This window comes from Balaenoptera physalus, assembly GCF_965194825.1.
Source record: "Balaenoptera physalus genome assembly, chromosome: 10".
NCBI lineage: Eukaryota > Metazoa > Chordata > Mammalia > Artiodactyla > Balaenopteridae > Balaenoptera > Balaenoptera physalus.
Genome location: NC_138889.1, coordinates 23,387,334 through 23,401,686, shown reverse-complemented (window position 1 = coordinate 23,401,686; position 14,353 = coordinate 23,387,334).

Here is a 14,353-nt window from a genome sequence, read left to right as displayed (position 1 = left end):
GGGTGGGCGTGGCGGCAGTGGCAAAGGGGCGGAGGGTGTGGGGCTAAGACACCTGGGGCCTGGGAGATGGAACAGGGGCTGAGGAGGTGCCCGGCCTCGGTGAAGGGGCATAGTTGCATGTGGGCACAGGGACCAGATGGGAAGCGTGAAAACAGCCCAACCTGTTGCTGCTCCCTCTGGGGGCTCTCTGGAAGCTGGCCACGGGAAGCTGCGATGCGGTGCTGAGCGCCCCACAGCTGCTGGAGAGACCGGGCTTCACTCCCAAGCTCGAGGCAGAGGAGTCTGAGCTGCGAGAGAGGGCAGAGTTTGCTCCAAGAGGCCCCAGCAGCTTTCGCGGCTGTGGTCGCAGCGCCCTCTGCTGCCAGTTTGTGGAGGGACTCCAGAGGACAAAGCGACCTTACCCTGGAAGAAACCGGCAAAGACCAGCCCAGCCGTAGGGCAAGACGCCTTCCCCCTAGGGCACCCCTGGCCCAGCTTAGAAACTTGGACTTCTAGTATGCTCCTTTTGCTCCCAATATCTGTCACCTACTGGCCTGCCTTTTCTCACCTAGATGGGCTACCCAGATCAGGAGTGGGGATCTTACGAGACTCCAGAGGTGGTCTGGATAGATTCCCTACCAGAGATCTGAAGCCTGAGGGCTCATAAAATCAGCCCTAAGTTTAATCTGAAATCTTCTATTTCCCTTCCCCCGAATGATTTTTTTTTTTTTTTTTCTGGTTCGTTATGGATACACTGAGGATTTCTTTAGGCCCTCTGTCCCATCACTAACGCTCCCAGAGACAAATTCACTTGCTGGCCCAGCTTCTCCACTCACCTCCTCCTTGGTCTGGCTGAGTTTGGTCGTCACTGACAGAGACTGCCTGAGCAGGATCCTGAAGAAGTGTTCTGTGTCAAAGCCCTCCAGGTCTACCTGCTCCCCGGCTCCCCAGCTCCCACCTACGGGCGGATGGGAAGCAGGGTTACCCCCCTGAAATGAAACGTAAATACGAGCTTCCCTACAGATTCTCAATGTACCTTCCTCCTCAGATCCCCACAGTCTTGCTACCAAAAGTGTGGTCTTTGGATGAGCAGCATTCGCTTTGCTGAAGAACTTGTTAGAAATGCAGAATTCCAGGCCCCATTCCAGACCTATTGCAGCAGGAGATCCCCAGGTAATTCCCAATCACCTTGAAGTTTGAGAAGAATGAACTGCTGCTCTCTGAGGCCCATACTTGGAGTAGCAAGAGTAGAAGGGGAAACGCCTCAGCATGACACGTAATGCCTCCTTTAGAAGTATTGGTCATTTCCTAACTTGACCACTTTGTACGTGATTATTGTACATTTCTTTACGAAAGTTTGTATTTAGATGTCTCTGTCCCCTCCTACACTCTGTACTCCTAGAAGCTGGCAGTGTCTGGCATACAGTGGCTACTCAATAAACACTTACTGAGCAATGAATGAATGAGTGGAGAGGAATGAAACAATGAACGAAGGAAGCAGGAGCTGGCCAGTTGGATTTGGGGGCACCTCTGGGATTCCAGTCCAAGCTTGTCACTCACCATGACCTCTCTCAGCCCTGGGGACATCAGAGTCTTGGTGTGGTCGGCCTTTCCTCACTGACGTTATCCTGGCTCTTGGGGAAGTGTAGGCATCCAAGTTGTAGCCCTGCTGATGTTTCCTGAAGGTGGGCTGGGGAGCAGCCTTCCGGGCCCAGCTTAGTCTGTGACACTGAATCTACAGGGTACATCAGGGGCGATGTGAAGGAAAGGGAAACCGAGGGAGAAGCATCCCTTCTGAGGACACTCGGAGGAGGAGGATCCCCGCTCAGCGTGGTCAGGGAGGACCTCATCTTTGCTTCTTTGGACCATTCTAACAGCTTCTCTCTCTGTAACTTTCTCCTTTCTAATCCATCTCTGTCTTTCACCTTATTGCTAGAGCAAACATAAAAGTCTTACCAGGTTTTCTCCCTTGCTCAAAATTCTTAATTGATCCCCACTGCCTAGAGGATAAAGTCCAAACTTCTTAGCAGGGTCCATGAGACCATCCACACTTTGTTCTCTCCCCTGGTTCCAGCCTCATCCCTGCCCTTGCACCTGAAGCTGCAGTCACAGGGACCAGGTTTGGCTCCCTGAGCAGGTGAACATTGTTTCATGCCTCTGTGCCTTGGCTCATAACACTCCCCACCTCTCCTCCTAAGCGCATTTTCCTCCCACCCTCAACTCACTAACCCCTTTGTCAGTACAGGGACTGAATTTTTGCTCGTGTCATATTTCAAGCCTCTTTCAGGGATCACCTCCTCAGGAAGGTCTGTCTTTACCACCCAGGAAGAACAGTCATCCCCCTTCTTTGTGCAACCGGGGCCCCCGGCACACTCTCACCAGAGCTCCACAACACTCGCTGGCATTTATTTGTCTCCTTGTCTATATTCTCCCTGCTAAACTTTGACTGCTGGAGGCCTGAGGCTGCACCTTTGTCACTTTGGCACCTTAGCAACTAGGATAATGCCTACTGCAGACGGGCCCTGGAAGACTCATTTCCATGGCATTGGGGAGGTGGTCTGGCACAGTGGTTAAGATGTCACGTGTCCAGCTTTACTCACCAACAGAAGCAGGCAGAGCCCCAGGAGCAGGACAATCTCCCCCAGGACTCCTGGCCAGTCGGACCTCTTCAGGGGCCTGGGGATCTTGGCGATGCCAGTTTGGATGAGATACCTGGGAGTTGTGGGGACAAAGGGCCCTTCCCCAAAGCACTGGCCTCCTGGCGGGAGGGTGCGGACGTACTGGGTAGAAAGAAACCTGTTCAGCCTTGGTCCCACTGTCCGCCAGAGCCTGGCCAGGGGACAGAGTGGGAAACCAGGCCTGTTGACACTAACCAAATAGTCCGGATCTTTGCGCATACCTGGATCCCTGGGAAATGAATCTGTATCAGATAGCTATCCGGAGAGCTGCCTGCACGTTATGGGACTAGGTCAGCACAATCTCTTGGAAGCTGGACTGACAGGTTGAGATACTACATCCTGTGTGTGACCAAGACAGTGTACCCGGAGCAGTGGTGGCACCATGCACAGGTCATGCAGATAAAAGCCTGCATAGATTGGCTCGGGATATGTCCCTTCAGGATGAAAGAGGGCTGGGCAGGGGGAGACGAAGTGGTGGGCTGTAAGCGATGGCTAGACATTCTATATCCCTCGAGATGCATTGTATTTTCATCCTCACAAGCATCCCTTCCTTACACATCACAGGTTGGGCTGCTTTGGAGTGAACCTTGGCATCCCCAGAATTATCTGTTAGGACTGTGGGACCCTGAGACTCTGATAGGGTCATTCGGGGCACCTCCTCCCCTGGAGAGCTGTCTGGGGTGGTTATGAGGCAGTGTTTTTTAAAGAGAGGGGAAATGGTGGGATAATGTCTTAAAAAAGTCAAGCCATCACAGACAAACCATCTTCCGATGCCAGTTGCTGTTCAGGCGAAAGACATAGACCCCGGGCTGCTGAAACTGCTGCAGAAAGAGGTGAGGGCTTTGGTCTTGGAGCTGGGACTCCTCAGCCAGGGCCCGGAAGCGCCCCCAGTCAAACTCCCCCTGTGTGTTGTAGAAGTGGCCCCTGGGGTGGAGGAAGGAAGGGGCGTGTTGTCTCTTGGCTGTAGGCACGAGGAACATTTCCGGTGGTGGCAGGGCCGTGCCCTCTGACACTCACAGGTCATACTCGGGGTAATGCTCACGGGTCACCAGGAAGGCCAGTGTATCGTTGGTTTGGAGGCAGACTGTGGGGTTTCGGATGCTCGGCTCTGGGAGTGACAGATTCCCAAGGTGCGTGGAGTTGAGGCTCAGTGTTGAAGGAGAGCTCAGATATGCTTCCCTGGACTTTCCTGGGCAAGATTCAGAACATGAGGAAAGGCAGCCACTCTTCAGGTGGATTCGTGCCAGGATCTGGGGAGGTTGGAGGAGGGGGAGGAGAGGCAACAGGTGTCAGCCGCAATGCTCACCTGCATCCTGGCCTGGGAGCCTGGGATCCCTGAGGGGCAGGCCGAGGGAGCGCAGTAGATCACGGCCTGGTCTGCTCAGGCCCAGGAAGCCAATCCCTAGAACAAGACGGGCATCTCCCTGAGCCTGCAGGGCTGGGGAGAGTGTTGGTCCTAGTGTGTGGATACAGCAGAAGCTGTCCATTCCCGACTTGCACTTGGCAGGATTCAACTTTCTAAAAAACTGTGGAAGGGATGTCGGGATTCACATGCATTTCTTGGGGACCCCTTTATGGAGAGGAGTTGCCCATCGCCCCCCAGCTTCCGTGTACAGGGGCCATGTGTGTGCCGTGGTAAGGACAAGATTTGCCCACGTGTGGACCTGAGGCACAGGCCCTCCCTGGGGCCTCCTTCTGTCCCGCTCTCTTACTGTCCATGCTGACCACATACAGAGGGACAGAATTCTGCCTTTGGTCCAAGTGGCAGGGATGGCCCACAGCACGGGGTGAGGAAGGCCTGTCCAGAAGGTAGAATTCCTGGGAACAGGGAGGTCCAGTGTCAGCTCTTCTCTGAAGACACAGTGAGTAATACCCTCCCCTGGCAGGCAGGTGGGGAGAGCACAGGTGCTTTCTCAAGCCCTGTCTGAGTGTCCTGATGAGGTTGGAGGGGAAACCGTCGTGGGAATAGGTCTGAGAGCCCTGGGAGTGGCAGGGGCAACCTGGAGTCGTGACTTTGAATATTGTCCCTTGCTCATGTGGGAAGATTTCCATGACACTTTCCCCTCTTTAACGTACACCATGACTTTTTCAAGAAGTTTTATAGGATGAGATTAAATCAACGATAGTATCTTTTCTCTGGCACCAGAGGTTGGGCCAGGGATGTGGGTCAGTGCGCAGGGCTGCAGACCCCATGCATGAACGTGTCACACACCTTATCTCTTAGAAAGGAGGCAGGGACTGCAGGGCCTGGGTCTATGGCTCTGCTGTGGGCCCGGCTCGGCATGGGTTGGACCTGGGGTGTCGTACCTGGCTTCCGGTGTCTTCGGTGATGGAAATCTGCGTGATGCCCTCGAGACAGCTGAGCCGCAGGACGTGTCTCTGTCTCTTTGGGCACAGGGGACCACACATCTCACTTGAGTGCTGTCCCCAGCACAGACAGAGCCCCAGGCCTGGGTCATAGCCACGTGCATCCTCTGGTGTGGCACACACCTGCATGGAGACCCACACTGCTTGGGGACACCTCCCTGGGGGAGGTTGCCCCCAAATCTCCCCAGCTTCAGAGTGTAGAGCGCAGGTCTCCATGTTTCCAAAGGGGGGCTAGTGGAATGAGCTTCCAGTGGCTAGGAGTTTGGGCAGGTGAACAGGTGAGCAGAGGGCCAGGAGTGAAGGAGGTACACTATATGGGCGCCTCCTACCTCGTGGGCACAGTGGTCATTCCATTGATCCTTGGTCAAACAGACCCCCTCTTGGTTCCAGGTGGCCCCGTCCTTGCAGCTCTTGTATTCCCGTTGGACACAGCCCCTTGGCTCTCCAAGATCTCGGTAGCCCTGGAGGCAGGGGCACTGCCCGTCACTGGGCTGCGGGTTAGGTGGGGAGAGAAAGCAATTTCAGGTTGGCTGGTAGTACTTGATTGCTGTGAACCACACAGGACCCTTTGGCTGTGACCCTGCGTGAGATGGACCAGAGGATAAGAGCAGGGGAGGGGAAGTAAGGGATCACCAGGGCAGAGGAGAGTCAGCTCAGAGGGGACGTTCCTGGCACGTGCTGCTTAGGGTCCAGATGGTGCTATCTTTTCTGTCAAAAAGACGTGGGAAGTTCAGGAAAGGAAGAATTCAGATGCATATTTGCTGGCTTATAGGACAAGTTTGAGTTGGAAGGGTTTGGACTTGGGTGCATTTTGGGAGTGGTCATGGTGGAGAACAATATTAAGTCTGCCCTCTCCTCCAAGTAGAGTTGTCAGATTTAGCAAATAAAAATATGGAGCTCTCAGTTAAACTTGAATTTCAGATAAACAGTGAATACTTTTTGAGTGTAAGTATGTCCCATTCAATATTTGAGACAGGGACTGCCCTGGTGGCATAGTGGTTAAGAATCTGCCTGCCAATGCAGGGGACACGGGTTCAATCCCTTGTCCGGGAAGATCCCACATGCCGCGGAGCAACTAAGCCTGTGCGTCACAACTACAGAGCCTGTGTTCTACAGCCCGCGAGCCACAGCTACTGAGCGCACGTGCCACAACTACTGAAGCCCGTGCACCTAGAGCCCGTGCTCCGCAACAAGAGAAGCCACCGCAATGAGAAGCCCACGCACCACAACGAAGAGCAGCCCCCGCTCACCACAACTAGAGAAAGCCCGTGCGCAGCAACGAAGTCCCGACGCAGCCAAAAATAAATAAATAAATAAATAAATAAATAAAATATTTGAGACATATTAAAAACGTATCCATAATTTATGCGAAATTCAAGTTTAACTGGGCACCCTGTCTTTTACCTGGCAACCCTGTCCCCAAGTCACTCGGAAACCTGAACTAACCCTGGGAGGTTACACCTGAGCTGAACTTGACTCAAGAACAAAACAGTCCTGGAAATGCAGCCTGTCCCTGGGTCTCTCCCGCCAGAGGACATACCTGGAACACTCGGCCAGGTCCCGGGCATACGCGTGTGTCCTTGCCCTCCTCCGGCTGGGTGGCCTCCGAGCCACAGGGGAAACAGGCATCCTGGCCAGGCCAGGAGTTGAAGAATCCCTGAGGGCAGAGGTGGCAGGAGGAGGCATTGTGGGGTCTCACTCCGGAGAAGAAAGTTCCAGGGGGACAGGGCGCAGGCGGTGAGTCAGGACAGAGCCCACCTGTGGAGTGACAGGCAAACAAGAATTAAGGCCGAGACTAAGCTTCCAGGGCTGTGGGTCCCCTGGTAATTCCCCCGGGAGCCCCCAGGTGGACCCCCAACTGCTCTCTTCCCCCACTAAGGGTCTTCTGACCCCCGACCCAACCCAGGTGTCTCCCAAAGCCAGCATCCCTCAGAGCTGTTTTTCTTTCCCCACTCCTCAACTTCACCCCCAACTCCTCTGGCCCAAGTGCAGCCCCAGCCCCTACCCTCTGGGCACCCTGGTCCATCTGGCTCTTCTGCACAAGGCGTCCGGTCCCCGCAGTCCTGAGTATTCTCCCTGCTCAGGCACATGGCGCTCTGGAGGGCAAAGCAAAAGAGAGGTACACAGGCCCATGTCCCTCAGGTGCTCCTAAAGGGGAGAATCTTCACCTTCTGGGCAGGGGCGACAGTGTCAGGGAGAGAGGAAGACATGAGGTGGGGGAGGACAGACACTGAGAAAGAACTCTGGGGACACAGGTGGAGAGAGAGGGGAGCAAAAGGCAAGACACAGTAACAGAGCAACACCAGGATGGGGGATGCACAGAGAGACCCGGGCCCAGGATCGGCAGGTAGAAGGAAATGTCCCGGAAGGCCAGCCTCTGCCACTCACAGGAGCTGTGGGAAGCACTCACTGAATATTTCATGAAATGAAATCTGAGATACAGGTCCTCTGGGAGGTTTTGGCCTAGACAACTTAAATATTGCCACTCTCTCTTTCCTCTCTCCATACACTTTTCCTTCCTAGAGCAGCGTGTGTGTGTGTGTGTGTGTGTGTGTGTGTGTGTGTGTGTGTGTGTGTAGAACTGGGCTCTGTGATGGAGGAACATTCCAGCTCCCTCCTTTTGCAAGGCAGAGCTAGTCAACCTCGTTTAAGCACTCCCCGTGTGCAAAATCCTGCAGGAGACATGACAAGGAAATGAAACATAAGGCTTCTGCCTGTGGGGCACGTTCAGCCAAGTTTCAGAAACCCACACGATTTTAGCATTACAAAGGACCTTACAGATCATTTAGTTCTATCCTCCCAATTTACAAATGAGAAGACTGAGGCCAGAAAGGTGGAAAGTTTGAACAAATTCATGCAACCAGTCAAATGCTCTTAAAGAATATGCATACATGAAATACCTGAAAACTATAAAACAGCAGATGAGCCCCTTGGAATAACCAGGAGATGCAATGGATAAAGCATAGCATGTGGTGGAGAGACAGGGCCTGTCCTGGCCTTGTTAATTACCTTTGGAAATCAGATAGTCAGTTGACTTATCACTTGTAAAAAAAAGTGGTAATAAATAATACTACTTGGCTTTCTTCATTGCAGTTGTGAAAATCAGTCAAGCTAACAGGTGAGGAAGCACTTGGAAAGCCATAAAGTGCTAACGGAAGTCAGTGCTAAGATGAGATGTGGCTTCGAGGGATAAGGAACTGAAGCTCAGGCACCTTGAGGCCACCCAGCTTGTCCTCATAACTTAAATTTGTAAATAAGACCTCTGATCTCAAGTTTGAATAGTGCTGGGTTGGGAGAGCCTTAAGAGAACTTATTGCATGGCTTTGTAATCAGGCCTTGGTTTTGAAAATAGTAAATCATGTATCTGATATAATTCATCAGATTTTCCACTGAATGACTTATGACTTGGCTGCTTCTAAAAAAAGATTTACTCTCCAGGACAAGGTGTCCCTGTGCTGTAGAGCACCTTACTTGCTTTCTTATTTATTATTCATTCCACAGATATTTATTGTGCTCTTACTGTGTACCAGTCTCTCTTCTGGGGCTGCTGGTACCTAACAGAATGTGCTGCAAACTCCAAGGGATTGTTGGATGCTGCTTGTGGAGCTGGGGCTGGAAGGAGAGTTACTGGGGTGCAGAAGCAAAGGCTCCTTTACAGACACATTTAAGGGGGAAGAAATTAAGATTCCTAGGAACATGTATTCTGAAACAATATAGCTTACATCAGTGCTGTCCCATAGAAATACAATGAGAGTCACATATGTAATCTATAGTTTTCCGGTAGCCACATTATAAGAGTAAAAAATAACAAGTGAAATGAATCTTAATAATATATTTGATTTAACCTAATGTGTCAAAACTATTACTTCAACATGTAATCAATATAAAAACTAATAATATGTTATATATATATTTTTTGTACTAAGTCTTTGAGATCCATTTTACGCTTACAGCACACCTCAATTTGGACTGGCCATAGTTCAAGTGCTCAGTAGATCCACGTGACGACTAGTGGTTACCATACTGAACAGAGCAGGTTGACATCTTCCAGCAAAGCCACTTCTCTCCAGGGTCCCCTAGGCCTGTGAGTGCCCCCCTTCCCCGGCACATCCCTCTGTCATCTGCTTTGTTCTCACTGAATGGCACAGTCCTCCTGCCCTTGTCTTTCCAGAAGGTGGCACTGTGAGCTCACAGGAAATGGTGTGTGTGTGTGTGTGTATGTGTGTGTGTTGGGAGGTGGGGATGGTGAAAGTGGAAGAAATGCAGTTGCAAGGGAGGGTGTGTGTGTGTGTGGGTGTGTGTGTGCCCGCACATGTGTGTGTGTGTAAATTAGCATCAATACCTTAATTATCTTGGTGGAAATTAAGATTAACATCTGTGTAATGTTTTATGTTGCTCTTAAAACTTTACTGTTCCTACCAATCATCTGGGGATCTTTTTTTACTTAAAATTTTAATTTTATTTTTCTCTTTTATTTATATATTTTAAAAATAAAAATTATATATAATTAAAGTGTACAACATGATTCGATACACATATATATAGTGCAATGATTACTACAGTTAAGCTAATTAGCATGTCATTTCCTGACCTAGTTACCCTTTTTTTTTTTGCCTGTGTGATAAGGGCACTTGAACTCTACTCTCTTAGCTTGTCTCCAGTATTCAGTACAGTTTCGTTAACTATAGTCATCATGCTGTGAATTAGCTCTGTAGACAGGGGTCCCCAACCCCCCGGGCCACAGACAGGTACCAGCCTGTGGCCTGTTAGGAACTCGGCTGCACAGCAGGAGGTGAGCAGCAAGCGAAGCTTCATCTGTATTTACAGCTGCTCCCCGTCGCTCGCATTACCACCTGAGCTCCGCCTCCTGTTAGATCAGCGGTGGCATTAGATTCTCATAGAAGCTCCAATCCTACTGTGAACTGCGCATGCGAGGGATCTAGGTTGCACGCTCCTTATGAGAATCTAATGTCTGATGAGCTGAGGTGGAGCTGAGGTGGTGATGCGAGCGAGGGGGAGAGGTTGCAAATACAGATTATCATTAGCAGAGAGATTTGACTGCCCAGAGACCATAATAAATCAATGTGCTTGAATCATCCCGAAACCATCCCCGCCACCCCAGTCCGTGGAAAAATTGTCTTCCACGAAACCGGTCCCTGGTGCCAAAAAGGTTGGGGACCGCTCTAGACTCATTCATCCTACATAACTGAAACTTTGTACCCTTTGACCAATATCTCCCCATTTCCCCCACCTCCCTGCCCCTTGTAATCACCACAATACTTTCTGCTTCTGTGAGTTTGACTGTTTTTAGATTCCACATGCAAATGAGATCATGCAGTATTTGTCTTTCTCTATCTTGCTTATTTCACTTAGTTTAGTGTCCTCTAGGTTGATTCATGTCACAAATGGCAGGATTGCCTTTTTTTCTCATGATCAAATAATATTCCATTATTATTTCAATATTTCTATACTCTAATATACACATCACATTTTTTTGAGTTGAAGTATAGTTGATTTACAATATTGTGTTTGTTTTAGGTATACAGCAATGTGATTCAGTTATATATATATATATACATATATATATTTGTATATGTACATATTTTTTTCAGAGTATTTTCCATTATAGTTTATTACAAGATACTGAATACAGTTCCTTGTGCTATGCAGTAAATCCTTGTTGCTTATCTATTCCATGTATAGTAGCTTGTATCTGTTAATTCCATACTCCTAATTTGCCTCTCCCCTCTCCCTTTCCCTTTGGTAACCATAATTTTGTTTTCTGTGTCTACGAGTCTATTTCTGTTTGTATATATATTCATTTGTATTATTTTTTAGATTTCACATATAAGTAATATCATATAATATTTGTCTTTCTCTATCTGACTTACTTCACTCAGTATGACAATCTCTAGGTCCATTCATGTTGCTGCAGATGGCATTATTTCATTCTTTTTTATGGCTAATATTCCACTGTATTTGTATACCACATCTTCTTAAGCCAATTGTCTGTTGATTGGCACTCAGGTTGTTTCCATGTCTTGGCTATTATAAATTGTGCTGCTATGAACATTGGAGTGCATGTATCTTTTTGAATTAGAGTTTTCATTTTTTCTGGATATACATCCAGGAATGGGGATTGCTGGATCATATGGTAGCTCTATTTTTAGTTTTTAAAGGAACCTCCATATTGTTTTCCACACTGGCTGCCCCAATTTACATTCCCACCAACAGTGGAGGGTTCCCTTTTCTCCACACCCTCTTCAGCATTTATTATTTGTAGACATTTTGATGATGGCCATTTTGACCAGTGTGAAGTGATGCCTCATTATGCTTTGATTTATACTTCTCTAATAATTAGCAATGTTGAGCATCTTTTCATGTGCCTATTGGCCATCTGTATGTCTTCTTTGGAGAAATATCTATGTAGGTCTTCTGCCCATTTTTTGATTAGGTTGTATGAGTTGTATGAGCTTTTTGTATATTTTGTATATTAAGCCCTTGTCAGTTGCATTGTTTGCAGTTATTTTCTCTCATTCTGTTGGTTGTTTTTTTGTTTTGTTGATGATTTCCTTTGCTGTGCAAAAGCTTTTAAGATTGATTGGGCCCCATTTGTTTATTTTTGCTTTTATTTCTTTTGCCTTGGGAGATTGATCTAAGAAAATATTGCTACGATTTATGCCTGAGAATGTTTTGCTTATGTTCTCTTCTAGGATTTTTATGGTCTCACAACTTGTATTCATCATAGTATTGGAAGTCCTAGCCACAACAATCAGACAAGAAAAAGAAATAAAAGTTATCCGGATTGGAAAGGAAGAGATAAAAATGTCGCTATTTCCAGATAACATGATACTCTATATAGAGAAACCCAAAGACTCCACAGAAAAACTATTAGAACTAATAAATGAATTCAGCAAGGTAGCAGGATATGAGGTTAATATACAGAAATCCATTGCATTTCCTTACACTAACAATGAAATATCAGAAAGAGAAAGTAAAATAATAATCCCATTTAAAATCACCTAAGAAAAAACAACCCTAGGAATAAACTTAACCAAGGAGATAGAAGACTTATATGCTGAAAACTATAAAACATTGATAAAGGAAATTGAAGATGATTCAAAGAAATGGAGAGATATCTTAAGCTCTTGAATTGGAAGAATTAATATCATTAAAATGACCATATTACCCAAAGCAATCTACAGATTTAATGTGATCCCTATCAAAATACCCATGACATTTTTCACAGAGCTAGAACAAATAATCCTAAAGTTTATATGGAATCACGAAGGACCCACAATCCTGAGGAAAAAATACAAAGCTTGGAGGCATAATCCTTCTAGACTTCAGACAACACCACAAAGCTTCAGTAACCAAAACAGCATGTTATTGGCACAAAACAGACATATAGATCAATGGAGCAGAATAGAGAGCCCAGAAATAAACCCACACACCTGTGGTCAATTAACCTACAATAAAGAATATACAATGGAGAAAAGACAGTCTCTTTAGCAAGTGGTGTTGGGAAATCTGGACAGCTACATGTAAATCAATGAAAGAACACTACCTCACACCACACACAAAAATATACTCAAAATAGTTTGAAGACCTGCATATATCACATCTTCTTTATCCATTCATCCGTTGATGGACATTTGGGTTGTTTCCATATCTTAGCTATTGTGAATAATGCTGCAATGAACTGGGAGTGTAGCTATCTCTTCAACATGTTGATTTCATTTCCTTTGGATATATATCCAGAAACAGGATTACTGGATCTTATGGCAGTTTTATTTTTAGTTCTTTGAGGAACCTTCATACTGTTTTCCATAATGCCTGTACCAATTTACATTCCCACCAACAGTGCACAAGGGTTCCCTTTTCTCCAAGTCCTTGCCAACACTTGTTATCTTTTGTCTTTTTGATAACAGCCATTCCAACAGGTGTGAGGTGATATCTCATTGTGGTTTTGATTTGCATTTCCCTGATGATTAGTGATGTTGAGCATCTTTTCATGTGTCTGTTGGCCATTTGTATGTCTTCTTTGGAAAAATGTCTATTCAGGTCCTTTGACCATTTTTAAAATTGCGTTGTTTGTTTTCTTGCTATTGAGTGTTTGAGATCCTAAAAGGGAGATTCTGATTCAGTGCTATAGGTGATGTGGGGTGGGGCCCAGAATTCTGAATTTCAAACAAACTCTCAGGTAAAGTGAGATAAGTAGCAAAGTTTTATAAGGAACTTTGACATGCACCATCCTTTTTGATACTCCAACAACCTTGTGAGATAGGCATTGCAGTCAACCCATCTTATCATGTAAGAAATGTAGGCTCAGAGAGGTTAAGTCACTTGCCCGAGATCATCCCATTAATAGGAGGTGTGGTCAGGGGTAGAACCCAGGTACTTTTGCTCCCAAGCATGTTCTTTCCATATGAATTATACACATTTCCCAGGTGGCAGAATGTGGGTTCATCTTGTCAACCTTCCTTCCTCTGTGAGAAGATAGGTGAGCTTCATCCTGCTCTGAGATCTTATGGGAAATTTGGTCTCCTTCTGGACTCTCTTCTTCCTGTGTCTATAATAGTCACAGCCAGTAGCCCTTCTCATTCCCCTTCCTGCTATGAAATCAACCTTGACAACCTTGACTTTCTACCTGGTGAATAGAGCTGTAAGGTTGTACTTGGCTGGTGAGAGGGTCCTGGGGCCCTAATTAGCATCAGATTACTTGGGTGGGTGAAGAGTATTAGAACTGGAAGGGACCCTAGGAGTTACATCCTTTAACCCTCTTATTTTGCAAATGAGGAAACTGAGGCCCAGAGAAGGAAAGTGGCTTATCTTGGAACAGGACAAGATGGAAAATTCCCATGAGGCCAGGGTACTGGATTGGATTTCTAAGAATAACAAACTGGAAAAGAGGGGAAAAAAAGCTCAGATTGCTCCTCAGGTAAAAATTTGAATAAAAAATCTGTTCCTAATTGTAGAGAACTACTTTGGGATGCCTGGCATTAGAATCTTTAGCCATTGGGGATATTTTGGGCCCAGAATGTGGCAACGTAACGAACCCCTTTCCGAGGCCCAGTCCTGTGGGGATACAAAAGCAACACAAGACATGAAGGGACTCTGCCCTCGTAGGCCATATATTCAACCAGTGAAGCCACGAGAAAAGATGTAGAATCAAGTGCTAAGTTGTGTGAATGATTATACCTGCTGAAAGGGCACAGAGAGAGGACTTTCCCGGGACTTCATTGGCATGATAAGCAAAAGGAGCAGGAGAGAAATGATGAAGACCATGGTAGGAAACCAGCCGCTGTCAGGAAACGCGACTAACCTTC